The sequence below is a fragment of the Hyperolius riggenbachi genome, chromosome 10 (assembly GCF_040937935.1).
Source record: "Hyperolius riggenbachi isolate aHypRig1 chromosome 10, aHypRig1.pri, whole genome shotgun sequence".
Lineage (NCBI taxonomy): Eukaryota > Metazoa > Chordata > Amphibia > Anura > Hyperoliidae > Hyperolius > Hyperolius riggenbachi.
This window is the reverse complement of record NC_090655.1, coordinates 150,753,983-150,781,565: the sequence shown is the minus strand read 5'-3', so window position 1 is coordinate 150,781,565 and position 27,583 is coordinate 150,753,983. Positions and strand designations below refer to the sequence as shown.

At 45.0% G+C, this 27,583-nt stretch overlaps 1 protein-coding gene across 3 annotated transcripts in view; it reads right to left on the bottom strand.

Annotated features, from left to right (window-relative positions):
* LOC137536563 (GRIN2-like protein) overlaps window positions 1-27,583 on the bottom strand; it is a 296,606-nt gene that overhangs the window by 64,653 nt on the left and 204,370 nt on the right. The window lies entirely within an intron of this gene.

The following is a 27,583-nucleotide window of genomic DNA, read 5'->3' as shown; positions in this document are numbered from 1 at the left end:
ACCTGGACCTGGAGTTTTTAATATGTGGTAGGTGTATAAACATGCAGAGGGTGGTTTTACAATTGTTCAAGTGACAGGTAATGGGAGTTATACCCTGGATTCAGGCTATATCAGTTTGGGGGAGGGCTAATCTAATGAGGGAACCACACATGATTTCCACCTCATCCATTTAAATACTGGCACATCTAAGGCCACATACACACATCAGACCATAGTCTTTTGAAAATGAAAGACCACAGACCAATCTTACCACCCTTCATGTAGTATGAGAGCCATGCCTACACAGTCTTTTCTATGGAGCTGAACTGCACATCAGAAAAAAATCTTTGCAAGATGCTGCACACACATATGCTGTACAGACACAAAAGATCAGTATCTGCAAAAGATCTGTTCCTGCCAAAAATCCATTCCTGCAAATCGCAATGATAGTCTATGAGATCTGCAGATCATCATACACACATGATTTAACTGACATTCATTTGCAGATCAGATCCACCAGGATGGATTTTCAGATCTGCAGATGATTGCTTGATCTGCAGATGAATGTCAGTTAAATCATGTGTGTATGATGATCTGCAGATCTCATAGACTATCATTGCGATTTGCAGGAATGGATTTTTGGCAGGAACAGATCTTTTGCAGATACTGATCTTTTGTGTCTGTACAGCATCTGTGTGTGCAACATCTTGCAAAGATTTTTTTCTGATGTGCAGTTCAGCTCCATAGAAAAGACTGTGTAGAGTATGGCTCTCATACTACATGAAGGGTGGGAAGATTGGTCTGTGGTCTTTCATTTTCAAAAGACTATAGTCTGATGTGTGTATGAGCCTTTAGGCCTCCTTTCCACGAACTGTTGAGCTGTGTGCTCAGCAAGCAATTACCAGGCAGCAGTAAGCAGTTATCATGCAGCAACAAGCAATTACCAGGCAGCAGTGAGCAGTTGAGAGAGTTTGAGAGGCATTTCACTGCCTAACAACAGTTCGTGGAAAGGAGGCCTAAGGGCCTGTTTCCACTACACGCAGATTGGATGCAGAATGGATGTAGAAAAACTGACTCTTAGGGCCCTTTTCCACTAGCAATCGCTAGCGTTCACGCTGAACGCTAGCGATTGCTGAATCACAATTACCGGCGATTCCCCGACGTTCGCGGCCGCGATTTTGCTATGCTATGCACTGCATAGCAAAATCGCGGCAAATATCGCTCCGCGCGCGTTCGCGTTCCCGGCAAAAACGAATCGCGGTAGTGGAAATGACCTACCGCGATTCCTATGTTAAAAAGCAAACCGTAGCGATTGTAAAATCGCTAGCGGTTTGCGTCTTTGCGATTCAGCCAGCGCAAACGCGCTGGTGGAAAAGGGCCCTAAGGGCTCTTTCACATTAGGGTATATTTTCTGCGTTTCAACGCAAGGGGTAAAGTTTGCGTTACCCAAGGTGAAATGAAAGTCCATATACTTTCATTTTAGCTTTCACATATAACTCAGGCTTTTTGTGCGTTGCGTTACACTGCACCCAGGCGCAGTTTTTCGGCCGACGCTAGCTTTATGCGTTACAATGTTAGTCAATGTAAAACGCACACTATGCGCAATCAGTCCCAGAATGCAACAGAGGAACAATGTAGAAAGTTGAAAACTAAAAGAAAAAAAAATTACCTGCGTTTTTCTATGTGCTGTAACGCATTGAAAACGGATTAAAAACGCACACTCACTGCAGTGCAACGTATATTAAAACGCATTAAAACGCATACAACAAAACGTATGCTTTGAGCGTTCTCCAACGCAAGCTCTGATGTGAAAGAGCCCTAATGAAAGCCTATGGGCCTGTTTCCACTAAACGCGATTTTTCTGATGCAGATTTTCCCATAGGCATTCATTGGAGTTAGTTTTTCTGCATCCATTCTGCATCCAATCTGCGTGCAGTGGAAACAGGCCCTAAGTTATACAGGCTCTGGGGCTACTCATACAATACATAATCAGTGCCTAAACTGCATCTAACTAGCCACAAGGTGTATAATTCATATGTGTTGGTATTTAAAGGGTCACTTAAGTCTATAAAAAAAATGAGTTTTAGACCTCTTTTCCACGAACTGTTTCTAGGCAGTGAAATGCCTCTTAAACTCTCACAACTGCTCACTGCTGCCTGGTAACTGCTTGTCGCTGCCTGGTAATTGCTCACTGCTGCCTGGCAACTGCTTGCTGAGCACACAGCTCAACAGTTCGTGGAAAAGAGGGCTTCCACCAGCCCCCTGCAGCCTGTCGCCGGAAACAGAAGTGGCTGCCGGCGGGACCAGGAGCCTCAGAGCGAGACTGCGTGGGCACCAGACAGCTGCAGGGAGCTGGTGGAAGCCCCAGGTGAGTAATGTATGTTCACACTTGCGACTATGGTCGTTTGAAACAGCAGCTCAACGATCGGTCTGTCGACAATCGGTTAAAGAACTTCACCAAACAATCATTAACTACAACGACGAACGAACGATATCAGCACGATGAGAAAATCTAACAGGACGGATCATATTGAATGACAATCATTACAAAACTACAGTGTGTACAGTTTTCTGCCGAGCACGATCAGTACAAGGGCCAATGTGCCTGCATTGGATTTTGACCAGCTTCCGTACTTCCTGTGTAGCGCGGCCTGTAAAAATTGTTACATTACAAATTTCAAAAAAACTTTGTTTGCAAGTTAACTATCATATATTTGTATCTATTGTAACCCCATGTTTGTGTTTTTTTTATTTTATATAAATATGTACGCAACATTTCCCTCTGATCTTTCTTTTCTGCGAGAATGATCGTTAAAATGTGTATGATGATTGCTGCATCCCATTGTATTCCAATTGTTCCAATATTGTTCGTCATTTAACTATCGTTCCTTGTAAACGATCGTTATTGCAAGTGTGTACGTACCATAAAACTCTTTTTTTTTTTATAGACTTAAGTGTCCCTTTAAAAGGGATGAGGTGGCAATTCTGGAACCACACCCTAATTTGGGGAGGTCAATGACATTCTTTTATATACTTACATAGCCATTTTATGTTGGAGCTCTTACTATCGAATGCGCTGAAACCAGCGCAGGAGATTTGGGTGCAGCCGGCGCCACCATAGGCCGTAATAGGAATTACGGCTATAGCAGGCACAGGGACTAACTTCAGCGCCGTCAGAAGAGCTGAAGTTACTTTTAAAACATAATAATTCGGCTTCCAGCAATTGCTGGAAGCCAAATTATTTCATTCCCCACCATCCATAGCAGCCTGGAGGGGGAATAGTATTTAATACGGCCGGGACTTGTGCGCTAGCAGGATCAGCCATATACCGGCTGAATCCTGCGCCCAAGTCTCCAGCTCTATTCTCTCTCGTACGCCTTACCATGGGCTAATGTTATGTCTTCTCCATTAGTAATCTGTCATTATCTTTTTGTGTGACATTTTGTATACTATGTATACCACTTTATATGTATGCAACGATCTTTTCAGCAGCAGTTGTTCTACTGCTTTCAATAGCAGTGTTTGGGACCTTTGCTAATTGGGGTTCATATATAATGTTGTTTGTTAGGTCAGGAACCTCATTACCTGAGTGGGAGCTTTGCTGCTCCTTTTTGCTAGAGTGTCCTCCAATGTTATGGATAATATAAACTGTTATTGCTCAGAATTCCCTGGGTAGTTTACGGCTATATTGAGAACAAGAGGTTTAATGGGGATTTTGAAAGGGAAGAGGCATGCTCATTTCTTTTTATGTCATGGAAAATCTTTTAAAGGACAACTGAAGTGAGAAGAATATGGAGGCTGCCATATTTATTTCCTGTTAAACAATACCAGTTGCCTGGCAGTCCTGCTGGTCTATTTGGCTTCAGTAGTGTCTGAATCACACCATAAACAAGCATGCAGCTCATCTTGTCAGATCTGACAATAATGTCAGAAACATTTGAGCTGCTGCATGCTTGTTCAGGGTCTGTGGGTAAAAGTATTAGAAGTAGAAGATCAGCAGGATAGCCAGGAAACTGGTATTGTTTAAAAGGGGGGTAAATATGGCAGTCTCCATATCCCTCCCACTTCATTTGACCTTTATTTACATCCCGCGTATTGTAAAAGTATCGGCTTCAGCCGGCAAGCTATGCAAAGCTATCTTGAACTGCTGGTCATGCACGCAGATAGTTTTTGCTTATGGTAGTTGATGTGCACGCCATGGTCTTTGGTTTCTATACTTTTTCATTACAATAATTAATCACCTATTGATTGTGGAACCCACTTAAAAATATTTTTTCATCACAAGAAATAAAGGTCTGTCAGAGCGGAACGCTGCAAATCGTTATTACAAACACACAGCAAACTGATTGTGATTTGCATCTATTTGCAAACACAATTTTCCATGCATTGAGGCACAATTTTTCATGTAACCGTCATTATGTATAACACAATTGTCCAGAAATGGGGGGCAGGGCTTCACACTGCATATGAAAATTTACAAGAAAATTGCATAATTCCATGCATGCTATGCGATTTTTGTGTGCTCCCAATGCCTCCCATAGACAACTGAAAGGCTAATGCAGGAAAACTGCAGCAAGCGGTGTGCTATAGGTTAAAATCACTTAGGCCTCAAATTCACTAAGCTTTATCAAACACTTTATCGACCATTTGATAATTTACCTCATAGTAAAATCTAATTTTGAATTCACTAAGGTGTTATAGATTTATTGAATGTTTTATTGATAAAATCTATATATATATATATAGATAGATAGATAGATAGATAGATCGATAGATCTATATCTATCTATCTATCACTCTAATATATATATATAGATAGATAAAGTGCCTCAACCCTCAAGCTAGAAGAAGTAGTAGCGCCCTGCCTCCAGGGGCGGTTTAGACTTGCCTCCGAGCTGGAGGGGGTAGCGGGCAGGAAGTATTGTGCACAGCAGTGGGGAGGGGGGTCGGACACCCCCCCCCTCACCTGGGTCCCCCATATTCGCTCCCCCTCTAGCTTAAGTTCAGCAGCAGCAGCCGCTATTAGTAAGAGGCAGTGGGCGGGGATACTCACCTCTTCCGCGTTTAAGCGTCGTCACTTCCTGCAATGCCGTCCACTTACAATACAGTTGGCGGCATTGCAGGAAGTGACGACAGTGGAACGCACGCTGGAAAGTGGAAGAGGTGAGTCATCCCTGCCTGCTTCCTCTTACTAATAGCGGCGGCTGCTGCTGAGCTTAAGCAGGAGGGGGAGTGCACATGGGGGACCCAGGTGGTGGTGGGGGGGGGGGTCTGGCTGAGCTTAAGCTGGAGGAGGAGCTCACATGGGGGACTCAGGTGAGGGAGGGGGGTCCTGCTGAGCTTAAGCTGCAGGGGGAGCGCACATGGGGGACCCAGGTGAAGGAGGGGGGGTTCTGCTGAGCTTAAGCTGCAGGGGGAGCGCACATGGGGGACCCAGGTGAAGGAGGGGGGGTTCTGCTGAGCTTAAGCTGGAGGGGGAACGCACATGGGGGACCCAGGTGAGGGAGGGGGGGGGGTCCTGCTGAGCTTAAGCTGGAGGGGGAGTGCACATGGGGGACCCAGGTGAGGGACCCCCCCTCCCCGCGGCTGTGCCCAATTCCCCCGTCCTACCCGCTACCCCCTTATGCGGCGTATGCTACACCGTGGGACGGCTAGTATATAATAGAGTAAGTGCCTCAACCTTCAAGCAAGAAGAAGAAGTAGCGCCCTGCCCCCAGGGCCGGTCCAAGCAAGAAAAAGGGGCCGGTCCAAGCAAGAAGAAGAAGTAGCGCCGCGGGTTGGCTAGTGTTCAATAAATCTATAACACCTTAGTTAATTCAAAATTCGATTTTACTCATGAGGTAAATTATCAAACGTTCGATAAAGTGTTTGATAAAGCTTAGTAAATTGAGGCCCATAGTGTCTGATAGTCGCAGTGGAAATGGGGAACCACAATCATATTGATATTTACCATGTCCATATGATTTCCTAATCACCGGAAAAACAACAAAAAAGTTATCTAAAGTAAAAAATTTTTCATATTAGACGTTAGTTGTACTTTAACGGAAGGGAAAGATCACACTGAATTTGTTGCAATGGATATGCAGCACTTTGCAATGGATTTCTCTACTTAGGGCCCATTCACATTTGCGTTTTCAAAACGGCGCCAATTTTTGCCGGCGTTTTGCAGGACTGATTTTCCAGCGATATGGAAAAATCACTGAACACTGTGACGATTTTGCCGCGATCGCGTTTAGCACTTCAATAGCACTGAAATGCGATCGCCGGGAAATCGCCTGAAAATGGTGCAGGCGACACGTTTGCGTTTCGCGTTTCTAGCTGTTTTTGGGCGATTTGCGGCAATTAGCGCAAATCGCCCAAGTAAGAACGGGCCCATAGGGTTTCATTACACTAGCGCTTTTGAAAAACACTAGCGTTTGAGCGTTTTGCCAAAACCGCAGCAAAACGCTCTAGTGTGAATGGGCCCTAACAATGCGTTTGTCGCAAATCATGGTACATCATTGGCTATCATTAATAAACCCAGGGTAACGTGCACATTGTCTGGTTGTGCATGGTTATGAAAAAATGCAAAAAAAAAATAGATGAGCAAAAAAATTGTAAAAATTGTTGCTTGCAGCAAAAATCACTTACTTAATTATTTTAGCTGGTGGATTTTTTTGCTCATTTCTTCTTCTTATTATTATTATTTGCATTTTTTAGCTAAGTATACCCTAGCACAGTGGTTCCCAACCTTTTCCGGCCCGGGGAACACTTTATGACCAAATTTTTCTCCGGGGAACAGCGGGTGGGGGGGGGGGTTTGCTTGAGCTAGTGGACAGTGCCGTGCGCAGCAGGCTATGGGGGGGGGGGAGGGCTGGGGTGCGGCTGCATAGCTAGCATAGTTGCCCCAGTATAGGGAGTTTAGTTGCCTCAGTATAGCCAGGATAGTGCCCCAGTATAGTGCCCCAGTATAGTGCCCCAGTATAGCTAGTATAGTGCCCCAGAATAGTGCCCCAGTATAGCCAGTATAGTGCCCCAGTATAGCCAGTATTGTGCCCCAGGATAGCCAGTATAGTGCCCCAGTATAGTGCCCCAGTATAGCCAGTATAGTGCCCCAGTATAGCCAGAATAGTGCCCCAGAATAACGCCCCAGTATAGTGCCCCAGGATAGCTAGTATAGTGCCCCAGTATAGTGCCCCAGGATAGCCAGTATAGTGCCCCAGGATAGCCAGTATAGTGCCCCAGTATAGCTAGTATAGTGCCCCAGTATAGCCAGTATAGTGCCCCAGTATAGCCAGAATAGTGCCCCAGTATAGCCAGAATAGTGCCCCAGTATAGCCAGTATAGTGCCCCAGGATAGCGCCCCAGTATAGCTAGTATAGTGCCCCAGGATAGCCAGTATAGTGCCCCGGTATAGCCAGTATGGGTAGGTGGTGCCCCCCGCCCGTCCCCGCCGCTGTTTTTACCTTAACATCGGCCGCTCTCCCCTCTCCAGCGCGTGTATTTATTCAAGCAGCGTATCTCCCGGCTGCTCTGTGTGATGCGGCAGGAAGCAGAGCAGCGGCTTCCTGTAACGGCGATATGTATCGCCGTTACTATGGTAACCGAGCCCTGCTTCCTGCGCATCACACAGAGCAGCCGGGAGATACGCTGCTTGAATAAATACACGCGCCGGAGAGGGGAGAGCGGCCGCTGCTAAGGTAATAAAAGCAGCGGCGGCCGCAGGGACGGACGGGAGGGGGGAGGAAGAGGACAGTCCCGTGGACCACAGGTTGGGGATCCCCGCACGGCACACCAGGCAACATCCGGCGGCACACTAGTGTACCGCGGAACACCGGTTGGGAAACACTGCCCTAGCATCATTGCCTTTTTTCTCCCTTATTTGTGTATGGTGGTTGGGAGCTAAAACAAGGCACTAGCAGCTTATATACTAGCCATTATAGCAACTTCTTTAATTCTTTGATTTTTTTAAACTGTTAAATACAAAACAAGGCTACCAGGACAGTCCAGCATTATGTTGAGAGACATATGGAGGCTGCCATATTTATTTCTTTTTAAACAATACCAGTTCCCTGACAGTCTTGTTGATCATTCTAATCAGTAGGGTCTAAATCACACACCTGAAACAAGCATGCAGCTAATTTGTCCGATTTGTCATATACATCTGATCTGCATGCTTGTTCAGGGTCTATAGCTAAAAGTATAGAGGCAGAGGATCAGCAGGACAGCCAGGCAATGTGAATTATTTAAAGGACACCTGAAGTTAGAGGGATTTGGATGCTGCCATATGTATTTCCTTTTAAGCAATACAAGTTGCCTGGCTGCCCTGCTGATCTTCTGCCTCTGAGGGCCCATTTCCACTATCGCGAATTTGCATGCGTTTGCCGCATGCGAATTCACATAGCCAATACAAGTGGATGGGACTGTTTCCACTTGTCAGGATTTCTGAGCGTTTTCGTCCGCGTCAAAAATTTGCATTACAGACTCATCAGAATTCGCATACCACATAGCGATATGCGGGTGTATGCGAATTTTTATGCGAATTAGCATGGAATCAATTGAAAAGCACACAGGCACTGCCATGGTTAAATTCGCATACAGCGTCATTCATGCGAATTCGCATGAAAATTCGCACGAAAATTTGCAAAACGCATAGCGGGATGCGGTATGCGAATTCTGATGGCTCTGCCATGCGAATTTTTGACGCGGACGAAAACTCTTCGCCACATGCGAATATTTTCCGCGCCGATTCGCACCACACGAGTGGAAATGGGCCCTGATACTTTTAGCCATAGACCCTGAACAAGCATGCAGCAGATCGGGTGACATTATTGTCACATCTGACAAGATTAGCTGCATGCTTGTTTCTGGAGTGATTCGGACATTACTGTAGCCAAAATAAAACAGCAGGGCTGCCAAGAAACTGGTATTATTTAAAAGGAAAAAAATATGGCAGCCCCAATATACTTCTCACATCAGGTTCCCTTTAAAGCGGACCTTAACTCAGAAGTCCCTCTCTGCTCTAAAAGATACGCAATGGCATAACTTTTAAAGAAAAACATTTCTGTTTGGGCTTGTTCGCACTGGAGGCGCTTTTGGAATTTTTTAAGCGCTGGCGATTTTTCATAATCGCCCTGAAAGCGATTGTGCAATGATTCTCTATGAGAGAGTTCATATCTGAGCTCCCCCGCCGCACTCCTGTCGCTGGGAGTGATCGGCGCCTGGTTTAATTTAAAGTGAACCTGAGGTGAGAAGTGTCTCAGGTACCATACTTACCTGGGGCTTCCTTAAGCCCCGTTAGGGCTGCATGTCCCCCTTCCTCTAGCAGCTTAAACACGTCTGAGTCCCACGGCGTCCTCCCGTGGTCTGCCATTCAGCCACGGTCAGCCCCGGTAACTGGCTCAGTTGTGTCAATCTGGGTCTATTGGTCCGCGCATGCACAAAAGACCGAGACTGGACCCGGCTGACCCTGTCACCGGGGTTGATGGTGGCTAGACAGCAGACCACGGGAGGATGGCGTGAGACTCCGACGTGTAAATGCTGCTAAAGGAAGCCACAGGCGAGCATCAAATCTTCTTCTTTGGTACACTTTAACTATTAGAAGTTTATATTTTTACACTTGGGCGCCTCCATCTTAGTATGATGGCTTAAAAGGCATTTCATTGATAAGATGTGAAATAATCACCTAGGTTTAGGAGAAATGAATTGAATTGGATCAGGACCATAGTGTCCTGTCATTAGGTTAAAATATGGACTCTGTTAATTTCAAAGAAATAGAGAACCTTTTTACTGTTGTCTGCATGCATATTAATAATCTGACACTGATTTGCTGGTAGACTTCTGTGATTTTCCTCCTGCTTGCCTCATTTCACAGAATAACCCAGTTCCCTCTGTAAAGAGATGGTATTACAGCGAGGCAGAAGAACTGTTTAAACTGGCAGTGAAGACTGAGCCGCAGGGAATTCTGTACAAAGCCATCAGGTGATTGTCAGCTTAGCCAGTTGTAAGAAGGTCAGATACAGCTGAGGGAACGCACTAGCTCAGGGGAGCCAGAAAGTCTTTTTAAGCCAGAAGGATATCTGATTTGCTCAGCTGCTCATGTGCATGCAAACTCAAACCTCCCTTTCTATTTATTTTTAGACTATATTATTCTTCTTACGATATCCATATATATTCTATATTGTAAGCTCACTGTAGGCTTCATCTTCATTGATATAACACTATGTTTATCATTATTTGTATGTATCACTATTGCTATTAAAGTAAGAGAATTTATTATGGTTTTATTAACATTGATAATAATTATGGTTTTATGAGCATTACACACAAAAAAATATATATTCATGTTATCATATTGTAACTACTTCTCCCATGCTCACAATGTTTCCCTGAGCAACTTCACCTCCTATCACCTGCTCCTGTCCAACGGTCAGATGCCGTGCTCAGAGGCAACATAAGGCCTGGAACCCACTAGAGTGTTTTTTTGAGCGTTTAGGGAGCACATTTAATCGCTAGTGATTTCCCTAAACGCTATGCCAATGTAAATGGATGGGGCTGATTCCACTAGAGCGATTGCGATTAAGCAAATCGCAATCACAGGACATACAGCATTATGGGAGCGTTTCCATTCTAATGAATTGTACAGGAGCAGGGAAATCTCTCCCAAAATCGCTTGCAAAACGCTATCACAAATCGCTAGCAATTGCGATAGCGCTTAGCGCTTTCTAGTGAGTTCCAGGCCTAAGACACTTTTTTGCCACTGGGTACCGCCATGGTGTGTCAAACATGATATGTGCTGTGTTACCAAGTGTATGTAACTGCAGCCGAATGGTGCTTGTGGCCGGCAGCTAGGAGGCTGAACTTTTCTGGACACAGCAGAAGCTGCTGTTGCCAATGGAAACAATTAAAGTTTACAGGAACTACTAAACCTTGGACGGTTATTTTCAGTACTTCGTGTTTATAGATGTTACACTTTAATTACCTGGAGTTATCACTGTATGTTGCTACTGTATTGCTAGACTATGTCTCTGCTACACTGCCTCACTAATTTGAAGTTGGAGTCCAGGAAGCGGCAGTGAGGAGGTGGTGGGAGACAGCATAGACTGCTTGTATGGTTTTTTTTTTGTGTGTCTTTAGTATATTTTTTTTATATTAGATCTGTAGCTTATGTAACCTAGATTTGACAAGCATGGATTATGGAAATCTGGAGGAAAGAAATGTAGGAGCAACTTGTGTTACTATTAGAGAAGCTGTACTTGTTGCCATGACACACTGCCCTATATGAAGCGGGTAGGGTGCTGAGCAGCAGTCAAATAAAGGGTACCCACAGTGGTAAGAAAACTAGAGCAATCATTGTCATTTATCATTCGGAAATTTGTCATGATGGTTCACTATATTATGCTTGTCACGGACGGTTGCGGGGCCGCAGGCGCGTCCTGTAACCGCCCGTGAAGAAAAGCGATCGCACTCGATTCTCTGCATCGATTGCGCTTCAAATCGATACAATCTGGGTTGAGTGTGTAGGGGCAGCTGAAGTCCTTTTCCCAGCAGAGAGGTAGCATCAGCCGAACTGCAGGATGGCTCTTTTGATATGCTAATGAGCCTGGGCCCAGAGAGTCCCTGGCTTCAAGCTGTGCTGATGGCCCATCCATCAGGTATAGACCAAGACAGAAGCAATCTAGTTGGGAGAAAAGCCAGACCCTCCGGCTCCCTCCCAGCAGGGGAGCTGACACCTAGCTAGCTGCCCCAAACTTCAAAGAGCCTTTGCCTGGGAATGACCTGCTATCAATCCCAGGGGTATATCATATTCCATAAACGGCTATATGTGTCATATTTTCTGTGTTGCCAGGCTGGCAGACCCTCCAAACTAACAGAGCATGCTTGGCCCTATCTGGCGCTGGTTCTGAAGAAACTTCAGACCATTCTGAGGTAAGGACTGCCCGTTAGGCAGTTCAACAGTGCCCTAATGATACCACAGGGGTCCCACCCCTCATGTTTGGTATCAGGCTGCTGGGTACATCGAGGCAGACCTGAAAATATTAGTAAATCTGCCCTGACCTGTACGGTTCTGTGAGATAGAGCCCATATATGGTTAAGGCATGATTTCTGGTTCCCAGGACAAGGGGAGGACTCATCTCATGTTCTAAGGGGGTGTGGGGGCCCGCCCTCACTACCTCCTACTGAATCAGGGGCATAAGAATGGCAGAGGAGCCAAACTCAGTGTCCTCCACCCTGAAAACATCTTGAACTCATCTTTGCCAGCTTGAGGATATGCTGGCATCCACCTGGTCTGAACTCTGAACTTTGATTGAAACCCAGAACTCTGATTTTTCCCACAAAAAGGACATCTTTCCAGGAACTAAGTATTTTTCTCCCTTCTTTTATTTTTTATACTGGCTATTACTGTTTTAACCAGCTGAGCGGTCTGGACAAGCTCAGCTCGTCCAGTACCGCCGGAGCCTGCCGCTCAGGCCCTGCTGGGCCGATTTGGCTCAAATAAAAAGCAGCACACGCAATCCTTCTGTGAACGCAATCTAACTCTTATGGTATGATCTGCGCTTATTTGAACTATCGATTTTATTGCAATCCTTCTGTGAACGCAATCTAACTCTTATGGTATGATCTGCGCTTATTTGAACTATCGATTTTACTGCAATCCTTCTGTGAACGCAATCTAACTCTCATGGTATGATCTGCGCTTATTTGAACTATCGATTTTACTGCAATCTGTGAATATTCTGAAGTTCTGTAATACTTTACATTTTACTATAGCTAAATGACTGGCTTTGTATATTCCATGAATTAGTCTGCTCTCCTCTGGCTCCATGCTAATTTGGCCCCAACACCTATAGACAATCAAGCAGCTTCCTGCTTAATTACCTGAGTTACTGTGATCTGCTACAGGCTGAGCTCTCATTCCCTCACCTGCATCAGTCAGGCTACAATCAGGCCTGCTAAGCATAGGCTTATCAGGCTTACTATATAAATGCAACTCTCAGTCGATTAGACCTTGGTCGATTTATGCACCGGTATTTCAAAGTACACCGGTTTCTAAGTACAAAGAGAACGACCGAATTACACCAGAATTAAGCCAGAAGAGACCAGAAGGAACAGACACAAGACTTTAGCAATCTGATTCACGGTTAGTGCAATAATGTTGTCTCTGCTCTTCATGATTAGCCTGCTTTCCCCTGCTATTCTCAAATCTGTACACTCACTGCATCCTCCTGCTGTCAGCAACACGCTCTACATTTCTCCCTCTCTTTTATCATCTCCACAGGTTGCTTCTCACGAAACTTTCTTATTTATACAACCGCGCTATACATTTCATACTCCAACTACCCATAAATCTAAATCCCACCCTATCCCCCGCTCTCTCTGCCTCCTATTACTCCTTGCTGCAGGTGACATTTCACCAAACCCCGGACCCTCTCTGCCGGCTCGCTCCTCACTCTTGCACACTAATTGCACTGCAAACAGCCAACCACATGCACACCGAAACTGCCACAACCTTATTAATATTCCTCTTCTCCCCCCTCCTCCCCGACCTATCTCTGCTGCTCTCTGGAATGCCCGCTCAGTCTGCAACAAACTTCCTTTCATCCATGACCTTTTCAATTCCAACGCCTTCACCTTCTTTGGGGTCACAGAAACATGGCTGACACCTTCTGACACGGTCTCACCTGCCGCCCTCTCTTATGGGGCATTCCACTTTAGTCACACGCCTAGAAGTGGGAATAAACATGGCGGTGGTGTGGGCATTCTTTTCTCTGATAGATGCTCCTTCAAGCCACTCACCCCTATTCCTTCTCTTTCTCTACCTTCCTTTGAAGTCCATGCAGTCCATCTATACTCTCCCTCTAACCTCCAGATCGCAATAATCTACCGCCCTCCTGGCCCTCCTTCCTTCTTCCTAGATCACTTCTCTGCATGGCACCTCCAGTTCCTGTCCTCCGATATTCCTACCATCATTATGGGCGACTTTAACATTCATGTTGACACCAACAATTCTGCCGCCACTAAACTTCTGTCACTTACTTCCTCCTACGGCCTGTCTCAGTGGTCCACTGCTCCAACTCACTCTAATGGTCATACACTTGACCTCATATTCACTCGTCTCTGTTCTATCACTGATTTCACTAATTCTCCTCTCCCGCTCTCTGATATGAAATCGCACCCCTCACCAATGTCCGCCCGCACCGTGTCAGTCGCCAACCCTGGCTGACCAAAGCTACTAAACAGCTAAAGGGGTGCTCTAGGGTAGCTGAACGCCGTTGGAGAAAAACTAATACTAATGAGGATTTCATTACTTACAAAAAAGAGTTGAACAAGTTTAAAACCGCTCTCTCTTCTGCAAAACAATCATACTTCTCCTCCCTCATATCCTCCCACTTGCACAATCCAAAGCGCCTGTTCAGTACTTTCAACTCCCTTCTTCGTCCACCCCCTCCTCCTCCTTCTTCATGCTTATCAGCTGAAGAATTTGCAACATACTTTACAGATAAAATTGCAAAAATCCGTAGTGTGTTTTCCACGCAGACATCAAACTCCATCTCCACTCCTCTTGTTGACTGCTCTCTTTCCAGTTTCTCTCCACTCTCTGAACATTCGCTCTCTTCCCTTATCTCCAAATCCCATCTAACCACCTGTTCTTTGGATCCTATCCCATCACATCTCATTCCACAGCTATCCACATCCCTCATCCCTGCCCTAACATCGCTGTTTAACCTATCCCTCTCCTCCGGAATTTTTCCTTCCTCACTCAAGAGGGCTGTTGTAACACCACTACTTAAAAAACCATCTCTAGACCCCACCGAACTTGCTAACTACCGCCCAGTGTCACTTCTTCCATTTGCATCTAAATTACTTAATCGCCACATCCATGCTGAACTAAGTCAGTATTTATCTGCAAATTCCTTGCTCGATCAGTTCCAATCTGGCTTCCGGCCAAACCACTCCACAGAAACAGCACTCACCAAAGTAGCTAATGATCTCCTCACAGCTAAATCCAAAGGCTATTATTCCATACTCATCCTTCTAGATCTGTCATCAGCATTCGACACTGTCGACCACACTCTACTCCTACAGATCCTTTCATCTATAGGAATAAAGGACCTCTCTCTCTCCTGGATATCTTCCTACCTGTCTGGAAGGTCTTTCACTGTTTCTTATTCAGATCAGGCCTCCTCTTCACATCCTCTGTCTGTAGGGGTACCTCAAGGCTCTGTCCTCGGTCCCCTCCTCTTCTCCATCTACATGCACGGTCTTGGTAACTTAATCAGCTCATTCGGTTTCCAATACCACCTATATGCAGACGATACACAACTGTACCTCTCGGCCCCAGACCTTAACTCCCTCCTCACACGGGTTCCCGACTGCCTGTCCGCTATCTCCTCTTTCATGTCCTCTCGCTTCTTAAAACTCAATATGAATAAAACTGAACTAATAGTCTTTCCACCATCCCTGTCCACCCCTTTGCCTGATATTACAATAAATGTTAACAACACGTCTATAACATCAGTTCCCAAAGCACGGTGCCTGGGGGTAATATTTGATTCTTCTCTCTCATTTACTCCTCACATTAACTCCCTAACCAGCTCCTGCCATTTCCAACTGAAAAACATAGCACGTATCCGACCTTTTCTCTCCCATGACACAACCAAAATGTTAGTACATGCTCTTATTATATCTCGTTTGGACTATTGCAATATATTGCTTGGTGGACTTCCAACTAACCGACTAACACCGCTCAAGTCTGTACTGAACTCTGCTGCTCGACTCATTCATCTCTCCTCTCGCTCTTCCTCTGCTGACCCTCTCTGTCAAGCTCTTCACTGGCTACCAATTAATGAGAGGATTCAGTTCAAACTCTTAACCATAACCTACAAAGCTCTCCACAATCTCTCTCCCCTGTACATCTCCTCACTAATCTCCAGATACCAACCCAACCGCAATCTCAGATCTGCACACGAGCTTCTTCTATCCTCTTCTACAATTACCTCCTCACATTCACGTGTACAAGACTTCTCACGTGCCTCACCCCTCCTCTGGAATGCCCTTCCACAACACATCCGCCACTCTCCCACCTTTGAAATCTTTAAACGCTCCCTCAAAACCCACCTTTTCCGACAAGCATATTCTCTAGCTTAGGCCATGCACCCACTAAATAACCTAATTACACACTGCCTGTACATATACTGTATACTTCCCCCACCTCTTGTTTCCACCCCATTCCTTTAGATTGTAAGCTCGCAAGGGCAGGGCTCTCACCCTTTTGTGTCATGGAATGTTATTAATTCAATTGCTTGCACACTGTTAGAAATTTATACATTTTAGTCATCCTGTTAAATCAAATTGTAATCAGCAGTGCTGTATCTTGTATCAGTGTTCATATTTTCATGTATATCATTGTCTGTATCATTATGTATCCCTTGTTTGTTTTCTTACATTGTACAGCGCCACGGAATATGATGGCGCTTTATAAATAAATAAATAATAATAATAATAATAATCGCCGCTGCAGTGCGGCGATCCGCCGCATGCAGCGGCAAAAGAGGGTCCCCCCAGCCGCCTGAGCCCAGCGTAGCCGGAAAAAAAAAGTTCCGGACAGCGCTAAGGGCTGGATCGGAGGCGGCTGACGTCAGGATGTCGGCTGACGTCCATGACGTCACTCCGCTCGTCGCCATGGCGACGAGGTAAGCGAAACACGGAAGGCCGCTCATTGCGGCCTTCCGTGTTATTTCTGGCCGCCGGAGGCGATCAGAAGATCGCCTCCGGAGCGCCCTCTAGTGGGCTTTCATGCAGCCAACTTTCAGTTGGCTGCATGAAATAGTTTTTTTTTTATTAAAAAAAAAACCTCCCGCAGCCTCCCTGGCGATCTTAATAGAACGCCAGGGTGGTTAATAATTGTTGATTTTAATAATTGTCTGTATATATTAATTATTTATATTGCGTGAATAAACGACTTTCTCCAAGCCATTCACTGTCCGCTACCCTGCTTATCAGCACACACAGAACTGATCCCGGGTCTCTGGAGAGACGCTACTATTGTTTGTTTGTTGTTGGCTAGACAGAATACCGTGTGTTTAACCGTTTTATTCGCAGGACTAGTCAGTCAGTAAATCAGGTCCACTGGCCCATACCAGTGGTGGTGGCAGATACCGTGGAATCGTGTGTACGTTGTAATTACCCGTGTCTCACAGGCCCCCTTCTGGGTTGTCTGCGGCTAATTCTTAACGGTTCCTGCGCATTGACTGCGACCAGAGTTCGCACGATCTGTGCGCTGGCACCGTTTAGAAGGCTAAGTGCGGTCAGACCACTAGGGCTCCTGTGACAATGCTGTTTAGGACAGCTGTGCCGATTTTCAGACGAACAATTATCTCTTGGGACAAAAGTCTAGTGTCTGTATGTATTTTACAGTACTGGAGATAGTTGGGACAGGAGTAACATTAAATGGGCTACTTATAATTTGTGCTTTGAGGATGACCCAAAATTTATCAGAGATTCCCAAAAGCAATTCAAAGATATGACAGATAAAACCAGTAATAGCGGCAAGGGATTTATACTGAGAATAAACATGAAGAACAACTACAAGTACTAAGCACCCGGAATGAATCATGAGGAGCTGAAGGTGAAATTTGGTGGAGAACATGGGGTAAATGAAATGGCATATCTGAGAGGAGTGACTGACTGAGGATGGACAGAAAATAAAGGAAATCATACAAATGCATAATGATGTAGCAAACATCAAATTTTCGGTTCGTGAACCCGAATTTACTGCAAAAGTTCGCAAGCTGGCAAACCGTGCGTACCACCATGGACTTCAATGGGCAGACAATTTTTAAAACCTATAGGGAGTGTTTTTGGCCACAAAAGTGATGAAAAAGTTGTTTAAAGGGGCCTAACACCTGGACCGTGGCATGCTGGATTGGGATCTATAGTAAAAGTACCCCCAAAATTTACGTAGTTTACGCAGAGTCCTGTCTTAATCTCTATAGGGCAGAAATCCACAGTACATTCCTAAATTTGTGGAGTTAAGTTCTTTAAAACATCCGGCTTGCATACACGGTGATAAGGTAGTGTAAGGGTTAGGCCCGGTTCACACTGACAGATGAAACACCATGTTTAACGCACCACAAACTGCAAAGAGCTTAAAGTGGACCCAAATTAAAAATACAAGATTTCAGAAATAAAATCTATTTTCTAAATTATAATAATAAATAGCAGACTTTTTTCAACTGCATGATAACAAATATAAAATATTTTACATTTATTGGAGGAACCCCTACCTTCCTTTCAAATTGCCGGGACAAAATCCGGCAAACTGGTGAAGTAGATGGTGTCTGGCAATGGAGGAATTGCTAATGGCTGCCACCTGTATAACCCTAGTTTTGAAAAGAGAAGGGTGAAAAGCATGCACTGAAATGATCAAAGGTTTAAAGGAGTGTTTATTTATCTTTGTATGTGTCAGAGTGGTGCAACTAAATATTTTGAATTAAAAAAAAAATGTTTGGTTTGGGTCTGCTTTAAGTGATAACACCACGGGAGCAAATCATTGTTTTTACTAGTTGACACCTCCAAGACATAAATGTTAGTCCTCTCGGCGGCAATCTTTGTGTAGTGGTGTGTAGTGGCCACTGTGCTTGTGCGCACATTCGCGGGAATGCAGTTGATCGTGATTTTCCAGCCCCTATGGTCAGGCTGAGGTAGTTCAATGACAGTTAAGTGACCTGGAAACTCAGGTGTTTTTTTTTTTTAACTGAATGTCACTTCGCAGAAGTCAGGTGACAGATAGGTTTATGCTATGTGCAACAATCAACTAAAAAATCAAGCCTGCCAGTGAGGCCTTATGCAGGGCAGTAGTGGATACTAGATGCCAGTAGTGGTGGTGAAGGATTATTGGGTTATGGTCGGTGCACTACTAGGACCAGCGAGTCTCTAACAGCTATCATGTGCACTGGACACACAGAACTGCTATATAACAATAGCAAGAAAAAGCCCTTAGAAGTGCGATTGGGTGAACTACTGTAGCAATAAGCACTGACTGCAGCTGTCTGCAATAGCTAAAGTGTATGATGTGGACACACTCAACATCAATATCACAAGAACAAAACACAGCCCTCAGATGAGCTCTTGGGGTTATGTAGATAGTGAATTTGGTACTGTAGCAGCAAGAAACTGCACTGGTGGGGAGACAGTACAAAGGCCTAACTACCGCTTTCCCTATGTGCAGCACAGCTCTCTCTCTCTCTAAACTGCTCCACACAGCACACAGGCAGAGTGTAAAATGGCTGCCGTGCTGGCATTTTTTATAGGGAGGGGGTGGTCCAGGAAAAAGGGATAGCTGATTGGTTGCCATGCCTGTTAACTCTATTTTACAAGCTATGGGAAAATTAAGCTACTCAACTTCCCTCAGGGACTCTGTGAGGCATGCATGAAGTGTCTTAGGCTAGGCTCACAGAGGCTGCAGCGTTCCTTGTAAAAGCAGGGAAACAACGTAACAGGAAACTTCCACCACACATTATCCACACATTGTGTCGTATACAGTGGAGCATATCAATGAAACAACAACAACAACAACAACAACAACAACAACAACAAATAACATTTGTAAAGCGCTTTTCTCCCATGGGACTCAAAGCGCATAAGCATGGCTCCGACCATCGTGGTACAGAGGAAGAATTTTATAAATCTGGAAATGCCAGGCTAAACAGGTGGCTTTTCAGTCTGGATTTGAATAGCTCCAGGGATGGTGCTGTCTTTACTGGGTGTGGTAGGGAGTTCCAAAGAGTAGGGGCAGCATGACAGAAGACTCTGTCTCCAGATTTTTTGAGGTGCACTCTGGGAGTGACCAAGTTTATAGAACTTGCTGATCTGAGGTTGTGCGAGGTGTGGTGCAGCCAGGGCCGTGCCGAGGCAGAGGCGAGAGAGGCTCCAGCCTCAGGGCGCAGTATAGAAGGGGGCACCCAACTCACTCAGCTATCATTCCCTTATTGTGTTTGAAGCAGAGAGAAATAAGAAAAGGGTATACATGGCAGTGACTGCAAGCCAGATAACTAGAGATTAAGGTGTTGGGGGGTTTAAGGGCCCTGGGTCGCCTCTTAGTCTATTAGCAATCAGTGTGTGGCGGCTGGGGTGGGAGGGATGGAGGGGCGCACTTTTGTGTCTCAGCCTTGGGTGCTGGAGGACCTTGTCCCGCCTCTGGGTGCAGCTTCAGCAAGTCCTTCATGTATCCAGGGCCCAGATTGTGCAGGGATTTGAATGTCAGCAGTCCAATCTTGAAGAGTATTCTCCATTCTACTGGTAGCCAGTGCAGTGAGCGAAGGATCGGTGTAATGTGACAGTGGCGAGGCTGGTTTGTTAGCAATCTGGCAGCAGCATTCTGCACTAATTGCAGGTGACGCAGGTCCTTTTTGGGGAGGCCAGCATAAAGGGCATTGCAGTAGTCCAGCCGTGATGTGATGAAGGCGTGGACTAGGGTTGGAAGATCCTCTTGGGGAATCAGATGTTTAATCTTTGCAATGTTCTTCAGATGAAAGAAGGAAGATTTAACTACAGATGAAATTTGGTTTCTGAAACTCAATTCCCCATCGATTAGTACGCCAAGGCTGCGCACAAGGTTGGAGCTGTTTATGTCTGAATTCCCAATCCTGATTGGTGTTGCTTTAGGATAGAGCTGTTTTGATGGCGAGCACTGGCTTTGGACAAACAGGACCTCAGTTTTGTCAGCATTCAGTTTCAACCAGTTATCATTCATCCATGCCTGAAGCTCAGCTAAGCAAGAGTTTATTTTTGGGGTAGGGTCTGTTCCACCAGGTTTGAAGGACAGGTATAGCTGTGTGTCATCGGCGTAGCAGTGGTACGTCAGGCCATGTCGTTGGATAAGTGTACCGAGTGGCAACATGTAGATTGCAAACAGCAGAGGGGATAGGATTGATCCTTGTGGCACTCCGAATTGTAGAGGTGCAGGTTTGGACATTATAGGTCCTAGGGATACTCTCTGTGTTCTGTCAGTCAGGAATGATCTGAACCACTGGAGGACTGATCCACTGATGCCACAGTACTCCTGCAGTCTGTTAAGCAGGATTTCATGGTCAACTGTATCAAAAGCCGCTGAGAGATCCAACAGGATTAGGATGGAGCATTCCCCTCTGTCCCTTGCCATGAGCAGATCGTTGCAGACTTGGATGAGGGCTGTTTCACAGCTGTGGTGTTTCTTAAAGCCAGATTGTAGAGGGTCCAGGATGTTGTTTACTGACAGCCTGGTTTCAAGTTGCAGATAGACAGCCTTTTCAATAACTTTACTTAAGAAGGGGAGATTGGAGACCGGTCTGTAGCTGCTCATAGCATCTGGATCCATGGAAGGTTTTTTAAGAAGGGGCTTGATGATTCCTTCTTTTAGAGAGGTAGGAAACCTCCCTGCTTGCAGAGAGCAATTTACTATTTTGTGAAATGCTGGACCAAGCAGGTCAGGGCATTTCAGCATATGTTTAGTTGGTCCAGGGTCCAGGTCGCAGGTAAACGTATCCTTTACTGTCACTGTTGACATGAGCATTTTGCGGTAACACATTGAATACAGTGCATTAGGATGCCGCTTGCCATTATGCTACACCACACTGGCCACACTGTGAATGTTACAGAAGTGGTGCTCTGCAGTGTGGCAAGCTGTGTTACAATGCAGCCATCATGCTGCAATGCACACTGTGAACGTAGCCTAAATGTAGAGCAGTTCTATGGCTTTGCTAGTAGCAATTTACAAAAGCTAACATTTCTTAGTAACAGGTAGACAAGAATCTGACAGGCTTTTATGAGAGAAACAGAATCAGTTATACAGTCAGACCCTTTTTATACGAGGTCCTTTATGTCTGGATTAGATAAAAATAATTTCACAGTAAAATGATAAAGAGACTGAGTCTGGAGTTCAGGCCCTGTAAACCCCGCAAAACTGCTCCTCACCACACCTCTGTGGGACCTGCCAACACCACTGCTCCTTTGCCAGCCAATGGCACACGGCTACCAGGCAGCCACAACACCACTGGGCACTGGTGCACTTTTGCCAGGCATCCTTACCATTGCCACTACTCAACACAGCACCCCGACAGTACCAATGCACCGCTGCTCCCTAGTGCACACCGCCACAATAGACTTAATGCGTTCTCACCAGAGTTCCCCAGTAGTCCATTGATTGGATCAATGATAATTCTACCAGAGGAGGATTCACATCGGTCAGATTAAGGGATCAATTTTGAAGTCCTAGCAATAGATAAAAATGATGCTTTCTGCTTGGGTTCCCTACACTTAACTATTACAGCAATCCTGGTAAAAGCATATTTGAATTTACTGCCAGGGTTATTACATAGACTTTATATGAAACCCTTTATTGAAAAATTCAACGATGCTTTTTCCCAGTGTTCCAGTTACTGCACTGCCACAGCAGTATAGTATAAGGGGCCCCAGCATAACTACCCTTTAAATCTGCAAACAATGCTCCTAACTGATCCACTGATCTGACTAATGTAATTCTTCTCAGGGAAGATCTTTACTGGTCCAACCAATAAACCAACCCAAATGGAGAGACCTGTTAGGCTGTTTAAACATGCTGGGGCTCCCCATATTCTACTGCGGTAGTGCCCCGACAGGGAAGGACAGTTGGCAATAATGCTTGGTTGTGTTTATGGTGCTGCAGTGGTGTCCAATGGTATCAGGAGTGCCTGACAGAGGTGTGACGTGGAGTGGTGGTTTTGGTGGGTTCCGCAGAGGTGTCACAGGGAGAGGGGGGAGATGGGCAATCCTGCAATCAAGATTTTAGAAAAGACAGAAAAAAAGAAGCAAAGAAGATTAAAAAAGAAGTATACTGAAGAATATGCCATCACAAGATAGAAGTACAAGGATGAAAGAATACAATTTAATTTTCTTTTTCAAAAAAGTTTTACATTTAAACTTTTTTCCTAAATAGGGAGGTGGATAAAAAATAACTGCCTGTATCTATTTACCTGGGGATGAGCATCTAGGTGTACCCTTGTTATAAAAAGGGCCTCAAAGATTCTACCACGAGACTGCCCAGCACTCCCTCCTTTTATGCATGTTGGTGGGGAGAAGTCACCATCCCTTGGCAGTTGCTATGGGGACTTGGACGCTACCTCTAACACACGCGTAGAAGCGTAGGTCTTATGTCCTTTTATTAAATTTTATTTTACTATACTCCACGTGTATGTGCTTTCTGCACTATCTTCCTCCCACTGTGTTTACACCGCTGTCTGTGGAGGACTGGACGCCGCTCACCACGCTTCTACGCGTGTGTTAGAGGTAGCGTCCAAGTCCCCATAGCAACTGCCGTCTGGACTCCTGGGAAGGTGACGTCACGTCCGCCCTGCCGATACGGAGAGCCCGGTCCCCGGCTGGCTTAGAGGGACGCCTGCTCATCGCGGCTGCATACGCTGTGCCAGCCACATTAGGATTAGGTGAGACCATTCCATCTTTTGCCTGCACCTTGCTGAACTGTTTTCTCAGAGCGCTCCCCTTTTCTCTTCTTCTTTTAATTACATACACAGTGTTTGTGGGAGCAGCCGAGTGATCCAATTGGGTGGCCAGATCGCGCCTCGAGGGGCTCACTACCCCTAACTTTCTCTAGATTTATACATTAGACACGTTGATTGGCTTTGGGAACATATATTCCCATTCACCAATCTGTGCACTACTGTATGACACCGCGGGCGCATGTGCCATTCGCAAATAAGAAGAGACAAGTATTTACATCCCTGGGAGCTTAAAGGACAACTGAAGCAAGAGGGATATAGAGCTGCCATATTTATTTCCTTTTAAGCAATACCAATTGCCTGGCTATCCTGCTGATCCTCTGCCTCTAATACTTTTAGCCATAAACATGCAGCACGCAGATTAAGAGTTTCTGACATGATTGTTTTGATTAGCTGCATGCATGTTTCTGGCATTATTCACACATTACTGCAGCCTAATAGATCAGCAGGGCTGCCAGACAACTGACAACTGGTATTGTTTAAAAGGAAATAAATATAGCAGCCTCCATATTCCATCTCCCTTCAGTTGTCCTTTGAAATGGGCCCGATTTACCATAAGGCACTGTAGGCACATGCCTACAGGCGCCTGATGATAGAAAGGCGCCTCACTCTGCTCATCGAGTGCCTTCCTCCCTCCTTCCCTATGCAACTCAATACTGAGGGTATCTCTGGCTACCTAATACTAAGGAGCACCTGTAGCTACCCATGATGGCAAGGGAGGTAAGGGAGAAGTGAGTGCTGGGACAGCCAGCACACTTGTGTTGCGACCTGGTGGGGGTTCATGGAAGGCGAGGTCGAGGTCTAGGTAGAGATGAGCCGAAATTTTCGAAATTTCGAACTGCTTTTATTACGAATGCGAAATTTAACATTACGACCCAAATTCGTAATTTCGTAATTAATTTTCAAATCGTAATTTACAATTTCGTAATCGAAATTTCACTCCCGTAATGACGAATTTCGTGTCTCCAACCGAAATTTTACTTTTTCAGGTTTGTAAGGGTTTCTATCCCTCTAGAAGCCTAAAATGAATAGCACAGCCAGCCAGCCAGCCAGCCACTCCCCTCTCTCTCTCTCTCTCCAGAGATCTGTAGTATTTCAAAACCATACTCACATTCATGACATGTCCAGGGATCAAACCCAGGCCAACCACATGGAAGACAGCTATGCTCACCACCATACCACCAAACACACACTAAATAGACTGCTAACCTAAATCTTACTTGTAGACAGTCATATGAGACACATGCTGGGTGCAGGGCTTTGTGATTGGACCATGGACCATGCGATAGAGTGAGGTGCAAAAATGAAATCATGCCTAGCAGAGGATGGTTTCACAATGCTAAATGCTAGGCTGGCTGTGGTGCAATTGGTTAGTGCGTCTGGCTGGTAACAGCAAGGTTACAGGTTCGATTCCATCCAGGCATGTCTTTTCCTTTTGCGTTCAACAGTTGTCCAAACAGAGCCAACAGAGCCCCAGATAGCCATGTAGAGTTAGGTCACAGCTAGCCTGGCTGTGGTGCAATTGGTTAGTGTGTCTGGCTGGTAACAGCAAGGTTACAGGTTCGATTCCATCCAGGCATGTCTTTTCCTTTTGCGTTCAACAGTTGTCCAAACAGAGCCAACAGAGCCCCAGATAGCCATGTAGAGTTAGGTCACAGCTAGCCTGGCTGTGGTGCAATTGGTTAGTGTGTCTGGCTGGTAACAGCAAGGTTACAGGTTCGATTCCATCCAGGCATGTCTTTTCCTTTTGCGTTCAACAGTTGTCCAAACAGAGCCAACAGAGCCCCAGATAGCCATGTAGAGTTAGGTCACAGCTAGCCTGGCTGTGGTGCAATTGGTTAGTGTGTCTGGCTGGTAACAGCAAGGTTACAGGTTCGATTCCATCCAGGCATGTCTTTTCCTTTTGAGTTCAACAGTTGTCCAAACACCGAGCACAAAGTTTTGCATGCGTAAAGTTTTACGCACGCAAAATACCCCATGGGGTTCAATGGCGCAGCGCGCGCACGCAAAAGGAAAAGACATGCCTGGATGGAATCAAACCTGTAACCTTGCTGTTACCAGCCAGACACACTAACCAATTGCACCACAGCCAGGCTAGCTGTGACCTAACTCTACATGGCTATCTGGGGCTCTGTTGGCTCTGTTTGGACAACTGTTGAACGCAAAAGGAAAAGACATGCCTGGATGGAATCGAACCTGTAACCTTGCTGTTACCAGCCAGACACACTAACCAATTGCACCACAGCCAGGCTAGCTGTGACCTAACTCTACATGGCTATCTGGGGCTCTGTTGGCTCTGTTTGGACAACTGTTGAACGCAAAAGGAAAAGACATGCCTGGATGGAATTGAACCTGTAACCTTGCTGTTACCAGCCAGACACACTAACCAATTGCACCACAGCCAGCCTAGCATTTAGCACTGTGAAACCATCCTCTGCTAGGCATGATTTCATTTTTGCACCTCACTCTATCGCATGGTCCAATCACAAAGCCCTGCACCCAGCATGTGTCTCATATGACTGTCTACAAGTAAGATTTAGGTTAGCAGTCTATTTAGTGTGTGTTTGGTGGTATGGTGGTGAGCATAGCTGTCTTCCATGTGGTTGGCCTGGGTTTGATCCCTGGACATGTCATGAATGTGAGTATGGTTTTGAAATACTACAAATCTCTGGAGAGAGAGAGAGGGAGAGGAGGAGGAGGAGGAGGAGGAGGAGGGGTTGGTTGGTTATTCATTTTAGGCATCTAGAGGGATAGAAACCTTTGCAAACTTTAAAATACTAAATTTCGTAATTACGAAAATTTGCGTAATTTGCGAAAATTACGAAATTTCGATTACTGCTAAAATCGTAATTGTAGTAATTTCGCGAAATTTCGGAAATTCGTAATTAGGTCATTACGCTCATCCCTAGGTCTAGGGTATCAGGACATCTGTGCCTATAGGCTCCTGTGACGTAAATCCAGGCCTGCCTTTAAGTGCAGTTTTCAGGGATGTAGATACTCATCCTGTGGGAGAGTAACCAGTTAAATTTTATAATTTTTCATGATAGTGGTCCTTTACATTTTGTGATTTGCTGATATCTGTATGTAGCTTAATTTGTCAAATAAGCATATTTTGATCTTATGGATATATCTGCACTAAATACTACTAGCACTAATTTATGACAAAATATACAAATACACTGGCCACCTTTTACCTCTGGTGAACTTTTCTACAGGAAGCGACAAGACAGGACACAAAATGGAAGCAATATTATTTACTGTTCTTTCTTTTTAAGAGAAATTGTAAAGACATATAGTAGAATGCAGTCAATTTTTCAGGATACCCACTTTTACTGTAATTTTCCAGGTTTCAGCATCAGAAAATCTTCCTCTAGCTATATATTGCTGTGTACTGTATGCAGCCCTGTCCTTCCAGTGTTGTTTAGACAAGACACAGAACATTTATATTGCGCTTTTCTCATAGAGAGACTCAAAGCGCCAGAGCTGCAACTACTAGGGGGCGCTCAGTAAGCAGTAGCAGGGTTAGGGAGTCTTGCCCAAGGTCTCCTACTAAATACTGTAGGTGCTGGCTTACTGAACAGGAAGAGCTGAAATTTGAACCCAGGTCTCCTGTGTTTAGCATAGGACGATTAGGTAAGTAACTCTCAGTAGATATGAATCGGGGTGAGGAAAGACTTGTCAATGGGCAAACACTGACTAAATAATTTATAAATGAATAATGTAAAAAATAAGCAATTTTATTCCTTATGTTATTTTCGTTACAGTTCCTCTTTATTTACCTCCCACTGTTGATACATCAAGCTGTATTATCTCTAAAATTAACAGAAAAAGTAGGAGGAAAAAAAATTGTGTACAAAAGGTAAAGTGGAAACCTGTATTGGCCTCTAAAAATAGATGTTTAAAGAAAATGGCTTCATAATGAAAAATATATAATATCTAAATCTATAAGAACATTAAAGAAGTACATATGCTCAGCTGTTCAGAACATTTGTATATCAGCTCGCCCAGTTTAATACATTTTATTTCGTTTTGTCAAAAAAAATGTTGTCAAAATTAAACCATCTCTCTCACACACAAATAAGACATCACAA